Consider the following 18,588-nt stretch of genomic DNA (forward strand, 5'->3'; position numbering starts at 1 on the left):
GCTACGTATATGCCTGACTACGTGACGTATGGGTATCTAATATATACCCAACATATTTCGAGTACAAAAACATACCTAAGATATTTTTTGTTATGTATGTATATATCTAGTGATTTATTTAAGGTATTAGATACTCGGGGAAAAATAAAGGAGAGCACATAAAAAAATACGACCTCCATTATACACAAAAAAAAATACCCAGCTACCTAATGTATGAGACATGCATGCCTTAATTTGGGTGGGTATTAAGTGTCCATGTCAAGCAATTATTATCAATAATTCTTTCCTAATAAAAATCTAATGCATTTATGAATTAATGCTAATACTAATTACACATGCACACATCTTGGTGTGATCCAACGGTTTCTAGGCAAGGTGCCCAGGCACAATGTGTGTGTGTGTGTATATATATATATATAAAGTTTTTCTATCTCCTCAACATCATTCACTTATTGCTAATTCTTCAAGTTGGTTTTTCCCCCTAAGTGAATGTGATCGGAACCGTTCCCCCTCTATGCTAAACTCAACTCAGTCTGTTCACAAATTGTTCATATATATATATATATATATATATATATATATATATATATATATATATATATATATATATAGGTTCGCGCTATTCGTCACCCAGGGTGAAGAATTGTTATTCCTCACCCAGCTATCCCCAAGGAACGTAAGAAGGAGGTAAAATTACACCCTGGAAAATGGAACCGGTCCACGTTCTGAAGCTACAAAAAAAACGCAACAAACAAAGGTTTAGACGTAAATTTACCTCACACACAGGTGGCCCCGTACCAAAAAGCCTCAGCCTTGCGAGGTAATTTTACCTCACGCAAAAACACCCCATGGACCGTGGGAGGACTCTACGTTCTCCACACCATCTCTACCAGGTCACCTCCACTACCTGGCCCCGTTCCTCGTGCAGCCATAGCGGTTCTTCTTCGGATGCCAGCGGAGCAGGTTAGTCTATCCCTACGCCGGCGTGCCGGCTCCGGTGTATGGGCAGAAGGGGAGGAGGTGGTCCCACCGCGGGATACAGTCTAACGGAAGCAGCGGCGCCAAGTCTTACAGCGACCTCAGCGCCAGGACCGCACTCCGCGGCGTCGACGCTCTCCACGAGCTCCACTATTGTATTGTCTCCTAGCCTCACCTCCCTGATTGAATCTGGATCCAGAGATTTCACCGGCGCTGTTGAGTAGTCATGTTCCAGTTATCATCGGCCTCCTCTTCAAGTTGGTCACGATCGACCTCCTACTTAATTGTAAGTTGTGGCTGGCTCCTTCAAACGTGGCTGCCTCCACCCCCCTAGTGACATTCGTACCTACTTTTGATAAACTCAAGCTTGTTTGTGTATTCAGAGTGCATCAAATTTTTTTGGTCGTGAGTTGTTATATAAGCAGTGGTGCTAATTTGTGTACTCTTCAAGAATCACTTGTCCCTGTTGTAATGAGAGCAGAACGAGGTGACCATGTTATGTGAAATAAAAATGCTTATGTTAAGGTCTTATAAGATTAGAACACGTCGATGCATGTATCTTTTTGAAATTAGTGACAAAGGTATCAGTAGCTCATTTTGTTGTGGGAGCGCCGCTGAACATTCAACTGGTTTTTTGTGTTGTTTTTTAGAAGTTCTCATATAATGTCTGAAGGCTTAAGTGATTCTTAGTTCATACAATGACCTTGTTCTTGCTGCGTTTCAATTTTGTGTGCTAATCAGATTTTGAGTTCTCTTGGTTTAATTAAGAACCAGATCGATATTTTCTAGGTAAAGTTGAAGCTTTATTGATACAGGAAAGCATTACAATTATTTGACGCAACAATTTCTACAGGCTCGGACACATGCAAGGTCCAAATAGAACCAGACCCTCAAACTCTAATCTCGAAAAGAAAATTCTTTAGTTTTACATGGTGTCACAGTGTTGCAACTGGACATGATAGGCAACTCTTGACCAATGTGTTCCTAAAATGCTGACTTCAGATGTTCACTCTGACAAAAATTTTATGCAGAGAAATAATGAGCTTCTGTCAGTTTTGCATGTTAACAAATCTTGCTTGTTGATATCTATCAATTTTCTCTGTGAGAATTACAATTTTGCATATTTCCCAACTGTATTCTCTTGATACGAAGGGCATGAATAATACAGATCAAAATTTCCTTCTCCTCCGCATGCAACTTCAGATATATGTCTTTTATACATGTCATTTAGCTGGTGAGATCTGCATCTTTGCTTTGTAGGTGGCAAGTGAATTAAGTAATTTAGTACGGACTAATAAATTGCAGAGGGGGGGGGGGGGGGGGGGGGCACGGATTTAGCAGCACCAGGAAGGAAGCATGTGGAGTGGTGTAGCGGCAATGGCGGGATGCTCGTGCCGCTTACGAGAACGAGCATGTCGGGGGGAAACGACACGTACGGGATCACGAGGAATCCCTTTTGCTACGGTTGGCGGGCGCGGGGCTGTGGAAAGAGCGGGATTGAGAGATCAACGCAGGGGGATTATCCAGGTTCGGGCCGCAAGTGATGCGTAATGCCCTACTCCTGCTAGTTTATGTTTATCTGGTGTTCTTGGACTAGCTACAAGGCGTGCAGGGTCCAAAAAGTCCAAATTCTTCCTCAGTACGCCGCGGGCCTCCTTTTATAGTCAAAAGGGGCTGCCACAGTGGCACACAGGAGGTGGAAAGTTATACAGTAGTCGAGTCTATCTCCTGGTACCGTAGGACAAACGCATTTAATGCGCTGCCGACGTGCCCTTCTTGCTTTATGGGGGACGGCAAGGAAGCTCGTCCCAGCTGTCGCCGCCTCGCCTGGCTTCGACGCGCGTCCGAGCTGATGAGGGGTGTAGTGCCACGCTGGCTGGCTGCTGAGTTGGCACGGTGGCAGAGTCTTCATGAAGATCTGCATGCCACCACGCAGGTGCTTGCTGAGTTGGCCTAAAGGCCGCACGTCACCACGCAGGTGCTTGCCTAGTTGGTGGGCTGGCAGCTGCATGGAAACGGTGGTGGAGTCTTGGCTGGTGTGGGCCTGGCTGCGGCCCCGCGGATGTCTTCGGCAAGGGTCTTGCCGCGGCGTCGTGGGCGTCCCCGGCAAGGGTCTTGCCGGGGGGTCTCGTGGGTATCCTCGGCAAGGATCTCGCCGAGGATCTCCGTCTTCTGATTCTCATCTAGTCTTGCATCTTTTTGTCTTCACAAAGATCTACATGCCATCATGGAGGCGCCTCCCGAGCTTTGGTTCCAATGTGGTTGAGGGCGTCGGAACTCTCAGGCTCAAGGGTGGCGGCCCTGCTGGCGTTGGGCAAGTTGCTCCGGCAAGGTTCTTGCCGGTGCTGTGGAGGCCGCCCCGGCAAGGGCCTTGCCGGGGGAGTCCACCTCGCCCTTGTGCTCTTTGTGTTTCTGGCTTGGCGTTGCTCTGGTCGTCTTGTGCCTTTGCTTCCTCTGCCCCGCCAAGCGTGGCCAGGGGCGTGGGGCAGCGACTGCCCGCGCACAAGTAAAGGGATAAAAAGGGACCCCTACTTTTGTACACTGACAGAGCACAACCACAACCATGTGCAGCTGCTCCATCTGTCGATGCTTGCGTGCAATCAGAAGCTTGACTAAAGCCGTGCCAATGCCAGAAGAAGATAGAAGAATTCTAAATCCTAATGCCATGGATGGACCATGGCATTCAGTTGGACTTTGGTTATTCAGTCTAACAAGATCTGGATAGAACTGAAATTTGTAACGGGAAGACAGATTTCACCATCGTGTTATCCTGGTAGCAAAGTGTCTTGTTCAGTGTATCTCAGAAACAATATGTTGCTTTCTTGGTCTTGGATTCATGCTCTGCAGTTTCCTCCGGTGTTCTACACAACAAGTTGTCTACCGGACCACATTGTGTGTTCTACTCATTAGCTGTAGACCACACAAAAAATTTCCTGAGCGTTGTTGCCAAGACATAAAAATGACATGACTACATCGGTGTAACAATGAACAAAGATGATCCGAGTTTACATAAAAATTACAGAGACAATAAATTTGATTCATTGCTTGACAAAGTAGCACGTACAGATTCAATCTATAGAGAAAACTAAGTTCCTCTCGTCCTTCTCGAGATGGGCAGTGGTTCAACCATGACAAACTGCGGACACTGGATTTCGAATTAGAGGTTACAAAACCACATCGGATGACTATACAGTTTTTGCTGTATTTCCAGTTAGCCTTTACAACATCCACGTCTGGATGACCCTACAGTTTCAGCAAAGGTTATTGAAAAGGTTCCAGGGCCTGGACAATAGTTACATGTACACATATATTGCAGCTCCTCGTGACTTCTCTGTCGTGTTTCTTTATGGGAGATGCATGAAAAAATGTAAGCTGAGAAGAGAAGCATTAGTTTGAAAGGTAATCTTCATAATCCATCAGCCACATGTTACAAGGAACTACATAAATATTAGAAGAAAAATAAATAAATATTAGACCGAAATAAATAGACGATTATCTATGGCAGTTGTAAAAAGTTCCCAAGGACAAAGAAAGTAATCATATTTCAATAGATAGCTCTGAAAAATTCAAAGAATGTGTTAACAATGAACAACAACACCGACGATTCCCTAAGCACTTGACGACAACAATAGATACCTCCGTAATACACATTCAACTGCTGTATGTTTTGTACTTTTTATAGGTGCGTATTTTGTACTCTTAGAAGTTTCTTCACTGGCCTTCTCAATGTACTGTGAGGTGACAAAACACTCATGCAAGCAGAATAATATTTCCTGTTCAATCCTACTAATACAACTCGATGCTTTACAAAATTCCAATATCGTAGAGATACCACTTGACGACATCAATAGGAAGGTCTATCATCCGTAACACTTATTCAACTGTATCATAGCTACACTACCAATGACTATCTGAATGCTACCAAAACACTCATGTCCCCGAGATACATAATTGTTCTACAAGGGGAAACTTTTTTCCTATAGAAGTTGCAAATAATAAATTGATCAACAATATTAGGCATATAATTACACATTCTAAAAAGGAATACTACCTAACTTGAAAGCTGATTACTGTCGAACTTGATCTTCAAGCAGCTTAATTTGCAGGTGACCAGAAATTTTACATCAACTTATCTATTTAGCAATCTCTCCAGCGACTGGAACATTATTATCCATGGGCTGTAAGCCTGTAACCAACATAGTATCCTATTAATAGTACTGTACCCTTTAGGTTCACTTTTCTTCTAACCAAAACATGAATATTTATTCTGGTTATTAAAGACGAAGACATTGCTCTGTAATTCTCTATCCCTCATACATTAACCGTCATCCGTTTGAACAGATACCTGAAAAACAGAATATTTTCAGTTCTTAGAAGTATACGAACAAAATACCACCAACAAAGAAGCACATATAACACTTAGGGCCCGTTCGGAAGCTCTCTCGCTTCCCAAGTGGCCAGCTTCTCAGCCAGCCAGCTTCTCACGGGAGGTGATAAGCGTTCGGCAGCAGCGGCAGATTCTGCTCCGTCAACATGGGCCAGAGAGGAGAGGACCCCACAGTCAGATCACCCTGCGAGGACGCTGGTTCGCTCCGCTCATATCGAATCGTTACACATGCCACTTCGGAAGGGCATTGGGATATAATAAAGAGCAACTTCTGCTCCTGGTTTTCGTGAAGCTGGGCTGGAGTAGCTCCAGAAAATTGCACTGCGTCCGGAATTGCTCCGCGGAGCAGGCTTCTTGAAGCATCCGGCATTCGGCCAGCTCCCCGCCCGCTTTCGGAGAAGCGCGGAGCCGGAGCGCTTCCGAACAGGCCCTTAAAAGGATTAGCAGGCTTCGGTATCCTAAACTGGAAACAATGTCAAAATCAAAGATATCATAGAGGGATTTTGGATGTACAAAATTTATCGGAATCACATGAATCCATAACACGCTGCCTCCACGGTATGAATCAAAAATATAGAGAGAAATAAGATAAACAGGCCAAACTCTGTAATCACTGTTTCAATGCACACTAAACCGTGTCTTTTATCAAGTTGTGTGAGGTACAACACTGGAAGTCATCATATTGAACTAGACATTGTCTGGCACCAAAGAGTCATTAAAATGAAACACATAATTGACCAGGCACACATAATTGTAAGGCAAAATGCCAAAACCGCCAAGCAAATAGATGAATCAATATCAAATGGAAGTATGGAACTAAATAAACTCACATCTCTATTCTAGTGGTATAGTGGTAAAAAATTACGAGGAAGAAGAAATTAACAATATTTGAATGGATTGCTCTGTAAGATAGGAAAATAGGTTAAATGTGAACAAAGTCAACGTCTTCCAGTATATAAGATTCGAAAGCAAAAATGATTGTGTGGATCTTCTTTACAGTACCATGGGGAAGGAATAAATTAAATTGATGGAGTCTAGCTAGAATTGCATGATTACTTGCCAAAAAAAGTACATTCCAATATGATTTATGCTACAGAAAACAAACAACCTGAATGAAAAATGAAAAATTATTGTTATAGAAGATTTTTTCCTGGACTAAGGGCGGGTTAAAAAAATCAGCAAAGTTTGACAGGCTAGATGAGGGTCAGGGTCCACCTCATGGTAACTAAAATAAATCCAACTCAGCTTGCATGAATATTGACAAGCTAGGAGATGGTCCGTGTATACCAACTAATGTTTCCAACCAGCCACATACAAAACTCTAGCATACCGTATGGATTCAGCCACGTTCACGAGCTAATGTACGAATTCTGAGAGACAAGGTAAGAGATATGGGCCCAACAAAAAATAGGAGCATGTACAAGAAATACATATTCCAAACTTGCATGCGACATCGATTGCATCGCTTGTTTACATCGACGTAAAATAGGAGCACATCCAGCTATATCCTTCTGTTTAGTGTGTATCAACAGATCAAAACTAGAAATAAATAGGTGCTTAACCATTTATCATTCGCCTTAAGCTCGGTGTAAAAATGTGAGAAGCAAACCTGAGAAAGTTTAGTGTACTACAGGTTTATGTCGTGCTTTCACAGAAGGTTAGTGCTTCTATGAATTGGATAAGGAAAACCATATTCTGCATCTTGCCATTCGCTAGTTGCTACCATGTCTCACTAGAGAGTTCTGCAGCCTCACTGTAGTGTTCAGGACAAGTCAACGTTTAAGAAAAGACACATTTATGTCCTTTAGCAAGATTCTTGAATCAAAAAGTTTAAATTTCAATCTATTCAGAGGTAAGATCAGCCCCGATGACAGTGTTTGGCGGACTGGAAACCTAACAAAACAGTATAGGGAGTTAGTGAGATTGTGCATTAAGATAAAACTAACTTGGGCTTGAATGATTTGTACTCCCTCCGTCCCAAAATGTAAGACGCTTTTTGACACTATCATAGTATCAAAAAACGTCTTACATTTCGGGACGGAGAGAGTACTTCTTATTGGGGAGTGATTTCTTTGTTGCTCGCAGCATTCGTCTTGTTCTTTCAAATTTTCTTGTGTTTTACCCTTTATGGTTTCCTTTTGTGCCTTCTTCTACAACAAAGCAGATTCAACATAATTAATGGGATGACCATCCTAAATATAGAAGCAGCATCCCAACTCCAATCTAAGTGAAAACGGTTGGCCATGGCTCTTTGTTTTTTGTACTAGTGGAGCTCCAGGGAAGAAAGAAGGAACAATTCATCCAAAACAGAGAGGAAAATAGGAAACAGGGCTATCACCTTTGGCTGGAGCGAGGAAGATACTAATGTTGTTCCTCCTCATCGTTGAGCTTCTCCTCTCCTTCTCCTCCTGCATGATTTCCACCTCCTTCAAATGATCCCACAATCGAGCGAAGGTCTACCCCATCACCCCCTCAAACACGCAAGCTCCCCTCTTTTCTTTCATCTCCTTTCTTGGTCTACTTCCTCTTTCTTTGTCCATCCTCAAAAAAACAAGAACCCTAACCCTAAAAATTCAGAAATTCATGGAGGAAAGGGGAAGGAATAAGAGGAGGGTACCTTAACGGTGAGAAGACCTCCGACGGCGGACAGGGACGCCGGAGAAGGTTGTTGCCGTCGCCGAGCTCGCACTGTATATATCGCCGCACTGCCCAATTCGCCTCCTGATCGCTACCCCATGAAGAGGGAAAGGGGGGAGTACTCCACGTACGAGAGGTGAGTAGCCCTTGTCTCCGGGTCGTCCCTCCGGCACCATCACCGTATACCTGGCCAAACGGGCCGGTTCTGGCGGGCCGGCACGATAGCCCGTGTGCCTGGCCCGTCACGGGCCGGCACGGCACGAGGCTATGTGGGCCGTGCCTGGCACGCGGCCCTGCTTGGGCCGTGCCTGGGCTGCTATGCCTGGCACGCGTGCCAGCCCGGCACGGCACGCCCAGTAACAGGCCGGCACGGGCACGACCCAGCCCGGCACGGCACGGGAGCACGTGAGCGAGGGAGGGATCCGTTGGACGCTTCGATCGAGGGAGCGGGGGGCTGGGGGAGCGGGGCAGCGGGGGTTTAGGAGGTTTAGTGGGATTTAGGGGGGGTTTGGGTGGGGTTTGGCCATATTTGAGGTTGTTTAGGTATATTTTGTTGCAAATTTGAATATTTGAACATTGGAGGGCAAATTTGGTCTAAAAAATGTCAGCTTTTTGCTATAAAAAGGGCTGCCCACCCCTCTCATTCCTCACACTCAAACCTCCTCTTCCTCTTATTTCTCACACTCAACACATGGATGATCCCATGGGTAGTGATCCCAACCGGTTCAACTTCAATACTAGTGACTTAGATGTTGACATCCCCGAGTGGATCGATCCCACAGCCACAACCCACACATATCCTTCTTCCGATGAGTATACCGGCAGCCATTCCACTTCCCAGTCCAGTACCTCCACCTCCATCGGCACAAAGAGGGTTCGACTCAAAACCTCGTCGTGCTGGGAGTATTTCGTTGAAGAAATAGTCGTGGAGGACGGTGTCAACGTGCTGAAAGCTCGGTGCAAGAGGTGCGGCCACTTGCTTTCCAAGGGGGGGGGGGGGGGGAAGGAGGAACTGGCCACCTCCTCAGGCACAACCTCATGCACCAGAAGGCGGACAAGCAGTCTGCGGGGACACAGGCCACGCTCAAGTTCAACCCCGACGGTACGGTACGCAATTTCACCTATGATCCTGCTCTTCATAGAGAAGGAATTTGTCGTTTAATTGCTTCTAATGATTTACCATTAGGTTTCGGTGAGTCTGAAGGTTTTGTCGAATACATTCCAAGTGTGCATACTCATAGTTTCAAATCAGTTTCTAGACAAACTACATCTAGGGATATGAAAAAATTATGCAAAACTAGTCTTCAGACAATAAAAGATGATTTTACTACATGCACTTTTTCAGTCTCTTTAACATCTGATATCTGGAGTGGTCGGGCAAAGCAAGACTACATTAGTGTGGTCGCTCATTATGTTAACAAAAAATGGGAACTACAGAAAAGAATTATAGGATTCGAATTAATTGACGAAGCACATACTGGTGAAAACATAGCTCAAGTTGTACTTAATGTTGTGTCAGAATTTGGTCTGACCGACAAGATATTTGCAGTAACTTTGGATAATGCTTCATCAAATACAACTGCAATGGAGAGCCTCAGTCCTCTGTTTTCTGTATATGCTGCATCTTTTTTATTGCATCAACGTTGTGCTTGCCATATAATTAATCTTATTGCTAAATGTGCTATGAAGAGATGTGAGGGAGCCATTGAGATTTTACGCAATGCAATTTCTTTTCTTGGTAACTCTAATCAGCGAATTAGTAGTTACCAGAGATATTGCATAGCAATAGAAAAAACTCCTCATAAGTATAATCTAGACATGCCTGTTAGATGGAACTCTACATATATGATGCTTAAGGCAGTCATCCGAGACGAAGTTCAATTCTCGGGATGGATTAATGCAAATATGGGGAGAGAATATATCACTAATGATACTTGGGAAATTGCTAAAGGTTTGGTCAAGTTTTTAGAAATATTTTATGAGGCAACAGTTTCTTTGTCTGGGGTTTATTATCCCACATCTCCTTTAATGATGCACACTCTTGTAGACATTGCATCTCACTTGAAAGCATACGAACATACTAATTTATTAATGCCTATGGTTTCTCGCATGAAACTTAAATATTGCAAATATTGGGCGAAAATTCCTATTTTGTATTCATTTGCATTTATCTTGGATCCTAGGGTTAAACTTGAACTGTTTGCTAGTGCACTTGTTGTACTAACTGGGGCCCTAGGGATAGATTATATTGCTTATTCCACTGAGGTTCGTGATAAGCTTTCTGAAGTTTATGCTAAGTATGATCAAAAGTATGCCGGAGTTCGCATGCAACGACCTCCACCTGCACCAACCACAGGGAAAAAGAAAGGAGCATGGAGCAAGTTGTTTGGTTCTACCACCCCTGCAACGAGCTCTTCCACATCAGGCCCATCGCCTGTGCTTTTGGGTGGTGGGGAGTTAGCAAAGTACCTCAACAACGATAAAGTCAACTTCAATGAAGAGGAAGAGGAAGACTTCGACATAATTCAGTGGTGGCATGAACACAAGCTTACATATCCGGTGCTTTCCATATTAGCACGGGATGTATTATCAGTACCCGTCTCATCGACATCATCGGAGTCTGCTTTTAGCCTAGCTGGAAGAATACTTGAGGAAAGAAGAACGAGTTTGACCCCGGATATGGTGAGAACACTCATGGCCGTGAAAGACGGAGAACTAGCCAAAAGGAGAGCCCAACACACCGCTGAAAACAGAGAACTGATGGCCACGTTCGAAAATCTTGCACTCGAAGATGATGAAGACGAAGAGTAGTTGTAGTCTTTCTATTTTCTTTTGTAATTTTCTTATGCTTTTGTATTTTTCTTATGCTTTTGTAATTTTCTTTTTCTTCTGTAATCTAGAGCGTGGCTTTGTACTCTTTTACTTCCGAGGGATGGAAGGTTTTAATGAGGCAGTCACTAATAAAGCTCAAGATTTATCCCATATGATGACACTTTGCCTCATTTTATTTTTTTTCTATATTTTTTGGAGTTATTTGTGCCAAACGTGCCTAACCGTGCCTAACTCCGGGACAGCGAAACATGTACTAAAAAAACAGCGAAACATGAGTACGTGACGTGCATGTACTAAAAAAAAGCGAAACAGCTAGACGTGCTTTTTTTTGAAAAAATCGGGCCACCTCGTGCTGGCGGGCCACCTCGGGCCACACGTGCCTACGGGCCAGCACGTTTAGCCAGGGGGCCGTGCTTGGGCCTCGAAGGCCAGCACGCGTGCCGGCCCGGCACGGCACGACTAGTTCGCGTGCCTCAGCGGGCCGTGCCGTGCCTGGCCCGTTTATCTCAGGCCGGGCCTTGCCGTGCCGGGCCGGCCCATTTGGCCAGGTATACATCACCGTCACTGCCGCCGCCTCGGCAATCGTCGGAGAGGAGGGTCCGGGGAGAGAGGGACGGTGTCGAGCCCATCCGCACTAAAGTGAAACCGCCCGTAGCTGATTAGAAAAGATATAAGTGTGGGGGAGTGGGATCCTCCTACGGTCCTACCAGTCAAGTGCTCCTACAAACGTAAATTTACAGCAGTGGAACATAATTTTACATCGGTCAAGATTTGCTCCGACCATGGCTAGGTTGATGGACTGGGGTGAAGAATTACTTATTCTTCACCCTGGGTTATTAATAGAGTTTCTATATATATACTAGCACAAATGCTCGTGCGTTGCAACGGAGAAAAAGATAGGACAACTCTACAACAAGACGAGCATACGGCTCATTCATGATGTTATCACCACATAGCAGTGGGTTGTACATCTTCACTCCTTGACGAGAATAGATGACACTTGTGTGGTTGCACAATGCGCCGATTGCCGGCACCATATCTTTTTCCGAAAAAATATGAGCACCCTTACCCTGAAGAACCCTCTCCATCGGTCCACGTCCTCAATTTGAAAATGGATCCTACATTGGTACCGCTTATCCTTCATCTCACCCTTGACAATGGTACCCTACGGATGTATAAATAACAACTCTGCTAAATTATTTAGAGGCATGTATTTACATCCCATCTCACATTAAACTGACATAATAAGATGTAAAGAAACATACCTTATAAGATATTGTCTAGATTATTATGATGTTAGAATTGTTATTATTATAGAGTTTAAAATAAGTAAATTTGAATTAGCAAGTTGGAAGGAAACCATACACTGTATTTCAAATCCAACGATCCAACTTAGACGGCTCCATCAAATATATAGTATCCAAACAAATTATACACCGTAATTTCAAGTATAGATTAGACAGATTCATCAAATACATTGTAAATCTAAGTTCTGAATTGTTCTCTTTTTAAGACATCCATAAATATTCAGTCACAGAGTAGGCATTTTAGTTCCACAGCCCAAAATCAATTGTCAATCGTGAACCCTGTCAATATTGAACTTCAAAATATAAAGATGAACCTATGTACCTCTCCGTAGTGCACTGTAGCACAACATGAAGCCGCCTAGCGGTCAACAAACCAGATTGACCAGTCAAAAATAGATTTTTTTTTCTTCTTTTTTTTCTTTTTCAAAAAGGAGGTTGAAACTTCCAGCATGTAAACCCCTAACATCGTCTGTAAATAACAGCGGGAGCTTCTTCCACATATTGTAGATGTCACAGCACCGCAACCGCACAGACTCCGCAATGTTTGTAGCGGAATCCCGTGCATGCATATTTTCTGGAGGCAGTGAGGCGGTCGTCCACGGCTAGCCGTCGATGGCATCCACTGCGTGGCTGCGTTCACGGCAAGCCGTCTCAATGACCATGACAACAACAACCTTTTCTCCTTCCTTGACTTATCTTGGGCATCATCATCGGCGGACGGTGAGAAGGACCCAACACATTCATGATCTAGCTGCACAACTCGAGGCCATGGCCGAAAGCGTTTGCAGGGAACCGACAGAGCGCGCATATTCGAGACCACGCGAGAGTGGAAGTTGTACAATAGGACATGGTGAAGACCAACGCCACACGGTGTCATCCAAATGGAGCAGCCTGAGTGCAGGGAGCAGCACCGCTCATCGGAGCGGGACCCATTATTTGAATCCTGTGGACCGTGATGACTCAAGGTTGACGGCGGCCCGCTCGGTCCTTGACTGATGAGAAAACTGGTCGGTCTGGTTATGAAAATTAGGCCCGACAAACTCTCGGTCCGACCTGGTTTTTGACCGAGTCTCCGAGCAGGTTAGGCTCCTTCTTCCCCACAACATCGGCGAACAGTTTACAGTTAGTTCAGTTAAGATTTGCTCCGACCGTGGCTGGGTTGATGGACTGGGGTGAAGAATTACTTATTCTTCACCCTGGGTTATTAATAGAGTTTCTATATATATATACAGCCCGTCTATTCTGCTAATATTAGCAGAATAGTTATTCTGATAACACTTCCGCACTGCACGCTCAACAGAAGCGAACTACATCCTCTATACGATGAGCACTGCAATGCTTCACGGGAGAACTGCTTCATTTTCTGACGGTCCGCCCGCGTTTTATTGTGGAATCGGGTGTTGCGGGATGATTTAATTTGTTTCTGGATCTCATTTGACCTTTATTCTTTCTGATTTACAGGAAAAGCGACTATAATGTTTGCAAATCGAGCGATTTGGCGGACGACCTTTCTTTGTTTGTTCGTTTTCGCGTCGGATACGACTTTCTCGTGCTCGGATGTTGTTTGTTAGTAGGAATTTTTTGACTGTGTTCGTTTTAATCGGTCCGTAGACTCTACAATTTTTCTAATTTTTAGTAGTTAGTTATCAATTTATGCGAAATCGATTGTCTGGGCGTGTGAGCTTCATCCGCTCGTCTGTTCTTGTTGTTTTTTTGGAGTTTGTGCGTCGATGCGTTTTTGAATCTTGTTATTAGTTTCTCTTTTTCGTTTGAATTTACTGTATTGCGCATGTAATGTTCGTCTTTTTGGTCTGCATTTTTCAAGAATAGTTCATGTTGTTCATCGTAGTGGCCGTGGGTTTGATGTATTTTTTGGTGGGTTTTGTTCAAATTTGAGTGGTTGCGCAATGTTTTGGCCACTTACCGAACTGCGAGTGGAATTGGCACCTCTGTTGGTCTCCTACATGTCTGGATCTGTACTGGTTTGAGTTTATTGATGCAGTTCTGGCATATGTTTATAGTGTGCTGCATTTTGTTAAGTAGTGGACTTCAATGTAACTGTATTATAGTGGGCATGGCAGCTTATCAGATAATTCTTTTTCTTACATTGCATTCTGTGTTTACAGAACTGCATAGTATGCACTTTCGTACTGCATTAGGAGGATAGTTATACTGCTATTTCTTGTATTTTATGTCAATTCTTCTGAACTTCATAGCATGAGAATTCTGTTGAACATCATTTGTTAAGTACAAAGTTTTCGACCATTGGCATTGCATTGTTATTATTTAGAGTACTGCAATTTTTTATATAAGGACTGTACTATGTGTATTAGAGAACTGCATTTCTGTCAGCAGCAACTTGTCTAAAAAGAGTGATAAAATGATGCAGATGAGGTTGCATACTTTAAATAGGCATTGTTCAAGCCTTCTGATGGACATAATTTTAAAAGCATACAACATAAGCAAAGCATTAGAATATGCCACTGATGGCTTTAGCTTTTATCCTAGACAACCTAGAGTGCAAAAATATTGTAAACTTGAGGGAGTCTTCTTCTTTGTAGAAAAACACCATGGCCACTTCTCCAGCCTCAAAGCCATTCTGCGAGACATAATGATTCCAGCCAGTAGTTATGTTTATGCAGTCTTTAGAGTCAATGTGGTAGTCAGCTTGCATGTCTGCATACCCATTCTTGTGTTGTGTCTCCAAGGTGACCTTCCCTGAACCCGGAGCAGAAAATTTTATTGTGGATGGCAGTTTCTGCATTTTGGAATGGATGGAAAAAGAATGTTTATTAGTAAACAACAAATGTTTTTCTTTATACTTAGGATGATCTGTTTATGTTGACTTAAATATGAACATATATAGAACTACTATTTTGGTAAAGTAGTTGCAATGTATGAACAAACTTATATACGGAATTGACCTCTAGTTTTACTATGATATATATTATACTGTAACATGTTTGTACTGCAAGGTCATTTACAATGTACTTCGCTAGCATGTTAAGAGAACTGCAACACTGATCTACCGACCCTCTTTTTTGTTCGTGTGTTGGGGTTCTGATCTAACTAGTGTATATACCTGGTGTGGTACTGAACAAAAATAGGTGGAAGCATATAGTCTTAATAGCTAACAAATCTGAAGAACAATACAAATTATTTTTTGTATTTGTTGACACTACTGAACAAATTGATGGAACTATATATTCAGATGTGGATTTGCAGCCTAGATTATGTCAAAAATTGTGAGGGAAAAAACATACCCAACTTTCCTGCAGATCTGCGGGTGTGAGGCAATGAAGAAATGGCACTCGAAACCCCCTGTTGGGTATCATCAGGCACCCGAGCATGCTGTGCCACTCGGTGTTGGTGAGCTCTAGACCCTCTGCGTACACGCATGTGTCCGCTACCGGCGCCATCCTTGCCAAACACCCGCACTTACAGTCCATGGCGGGTTCAGTGGAATTTCAGAGAACAGCTGGGGATGGGATGAACCCTAGATCTACGATTTGAATAAAAAGAGGAACGGGGGGAGGAGTTGTGTCAGTCTGGAGCACGAATGGATAGGTTTTTATGCAACCAATTGAGAAACGAAAGTAATAAATGTTGTGGTTGGTGTTAGATGGTGGATTGATTCTGATTCAATGTACGCGAATGCATTTGAGAAGCAACAAGACTGCTTACTTGAATATAGCGAACTGCATTGTCATATCACAACGAACTGCAGAACGCGTGGTTGGGCCTGTGTTTGTGGAGTGGTATGGGGGATTTTTTTTAATTTTTAGTAGCCTCTCTTTTGTCTGTTGGGCCTGTGTTCAGGGAGTGAAGACGCATTGGGCCCAAGTCGGTCTGTGAGCACGGCTGGTTCTTGGTGCGCTATGTGTGCGGTGTAATGTTTAGTCCCACCTCGCCCGCGGAGGGTGCGCTCGACCTGTTTATAAGCGCTGGCGAGGCAGCCGTATCGAACTCCTCTGGTTACTTATTTGGGCGCTTATACATGGCGCTCACTGCTCTATGCTCTCTGACCTGTGGGCCCATGTGTGCCTGGCCCCATGCATCGTGGCTCAGAACGACTCGCCTTCTGTGGGTGCAGACCTACTATGAGACTGGCTAGGGCTGGCTGCACCTGGGGTGGTCAATTTTTTCTTTGTATTTTCTCTCTTAAGCATTTTTTCAAATGTAGGGGCGTGCACTCCTTAGTAAATCATTCGTGCACTGCATTGATCAGGGTTCTGTACTGCATGTGCACGTATTCTGCACTACATGTACAATTCTCATTTTCTTTTCGTGTTTTTGCTCTTATGTATTCTTTTTTCAAGTGTAGGGGCGTGCACTTCTTAGTAAATTATTCGTGCACTGCATTGATCATGTTTCTGTACTGTCGTGGATCTAAGACTGACAGTAGAATGGGGGTAGGTATGAGGAGGCAAGATCCTAGCTGTGGCGAAGTTGTACACACGAGTTTCACGAGTTCAGGCCCTTCGCGGAGGAAGTAATAGCCCTACGTCTCGGTGCCCGGAGGCGGTCGACTGGATTATGTGTGTGTGTGTGTGTTACAGGGGGTGCGAACCCTTGTCTCAGTGGAGGGGGGTGGCTTATATAGAGTGCGCCAGGACCCCAGCCAACCCACGTTACAAGGAGTTCAATGTACATAAAGAGGAGGCGTTACTGGTAACACCAGCCTTAAATGTCTTAATGGCCTTAAAGTCTACAAAGTGAACGCTTGTCCGTTGCTGTTCTGGATGACTCCTGGTCTACAATAAGTCGAATGGATTTTTGTATGGTCGAGTGACTTCAGGAAGGAGGGGTCTCTGAGTAGCTGGTCGGTCGAGTGGATTGCACTCGACACCTTTGTTGGGCCCTCCCTGTTGTCTCTTGAGCCTCTTTGCTTCTGGGAGGGTGACCTTGGATAGGGCGTATAGGTTAGGCCTATGACCCTACCCCAGGTCTATATCATCATTAGCCCCCGAATGGATTGAGGTCCGAGTGAAAAGAAGGTTGAAGTTGATCTTGCTTCGACTCTTGTGTTTCACAACTATTCATTTTTGAACAGAGGCCAATGTTGGAACTTCAGCTTCGTTTCAGTCGCCTTGATCAATTCAGAAGTTGTCGATTGGATTTATAACATCATCCGTCGAGTGTTGTTTTTGTCGCAAAATCTTTGGCGAGATTGGTTACGGCGTATCCCGGATTCCACGGGATTCGAAATTTCGAGGAAGCGCGCGAGGCGGAGCGCGCCGTGGTAAGCGGGGTGGATAAACAGGAACGTTTTGATTTCTGCACCACCTTTTTCGCCACGTATCCCGCGCGCGACTGTTGAGGGATTTGACAGGATCACCCGGGCCCACGCGTCAGCCACTCGGAAGTGGGTCCTTAAAAGGTGACGGGGCCGAGGCGTCTGCACAGTGCGCGTCCATTCCCCTTCATTCTCCTCCGTTTCTCCACCGCATCCGGCTTCTCCGCTCTCTACACCGCCGCTCCGCCACCATGGGGAAGGAAAAGACGGTGGCGCTAGAACGCGCGAAGAAGGCGACGGGGGCGGCGAATGGCAAGAAGACGAATTGGGGGTCTTCGTCGCGATCGGGGCTGCCGTCGGGTTGGATCCAGGGCGATTGGATCCGATCCTCGCTTCGGCAGGAAGATTTGGATGAGATGGCCGAGTCCGGGCTGATCGTCCATGGAGCTGCGCGGTTGCCGGAGGGAGAGACGGAGCCGTAGCCGCGACCGGGTGAGTGTGTTCTGCTCGCCACCCATGTCGACCGCGGTTTCTCGCTTCCTCCGCACCCTTTTTTCCGGGGTTTCTTGAATTTCTTCGGGGCTCAACTCCATCATTTTTCTCCCAACACCATCACATATCTTGCCACATTCGTGTCCATGTGCAAGAACTTTTTGGGGTGTCGACCGCACTGGGGTCTTTTCAAGCACATTTTCACTATCCGCTCCCAGTCGGTGAAGAAAGCGAATTCGAGTGATGAGAAAACACACATTATTCAGATGTGTGGGGGTCTGGGCATCCAGAAGAGGAAGAGGAGTTCTTTCCCTTCAATGACCCTTCCTGAGTCGGTCAGAGGCTGGCAGTCGACCTGGTTCTACTGGCAGGATATCGTGACTCCAGGCCAGTCGACTGGACTTCCCCCTTTTTCCTTCGATCGTGTTCAGACCCCTTCCTCGCTGAAAGTGACCGCCGCGGAGAAGGTGGAGACAGCCATGCTGGTCGAGAGGGTGGTCCAGTTGATCAACCACGGCGTCACCGGCATGGATTTGTTGGAGGTATTCCTCAGTCGGCGCATCCAGTCGCTCCAGGCTCGTGACCACTCTATGCGGATGTATTCTGGAGCCGGCGACACCGCTCGGGTTCATCCAGAGGAGGTGCCGGCCAAAACAGTGGCCCAATGGCTGAGGAGTATTACAGGAAACAAGGACAACCCCAGGGGAGCCAGAAGAGTC

The 18,588-nt window shown here is 44.9% G+C and overlaps 1 long non-coding RNA gene across 5 annotated transcripts; it reads right to left on the bottom strand.

The window, feature by feature from the left end:
• Positions 1-3,982: 3,982 nt before the first annotated feature.
• Positions 3,983-8,143, bottom strand: LOC120962952 (uncharacterized). 5 transcript variants are annotated; one of them, XR_005754304.3, is made up of 3 exons: positions 7,983-8,143; positions 7,704-7,895; positions 3,983-7,515 (listed from the first exon to the last, which is right to left on the bottom strand). It is a non-coding gene; the product is annotated as an uncharacterized lncRNA (long non-coding RNA). The 5 variants fall into 5 exon arrangements; XR_006662570.2 differs by having other exon boundaries at positions 3,983-5,828; positions 7,704-7,924; positions 7,983-8,137; XR_005754303.3 differs by having other exon boundaries at positions 7,704-7,924; positions 7,983-8,137.
• Between the last annotated feature and the right edge of the window lie 10,445 nt (positions 8,144-18,588).

This window comes from Aegilops tauschii, chromosome 4 (assembly GCF_002575655.3).
Source record: "Aegilops tauschii subsp. strangulata cultivar AL8/78 chromosome 4, Aet v6.0, whole genome shotgun sequence".
Lineage (NCBI taxonomy): Eukaryota > Viridiplantae > Streptophyta > Magnoliopsida > Poales > Poaceae > Aegilops > Aegilops tauschii.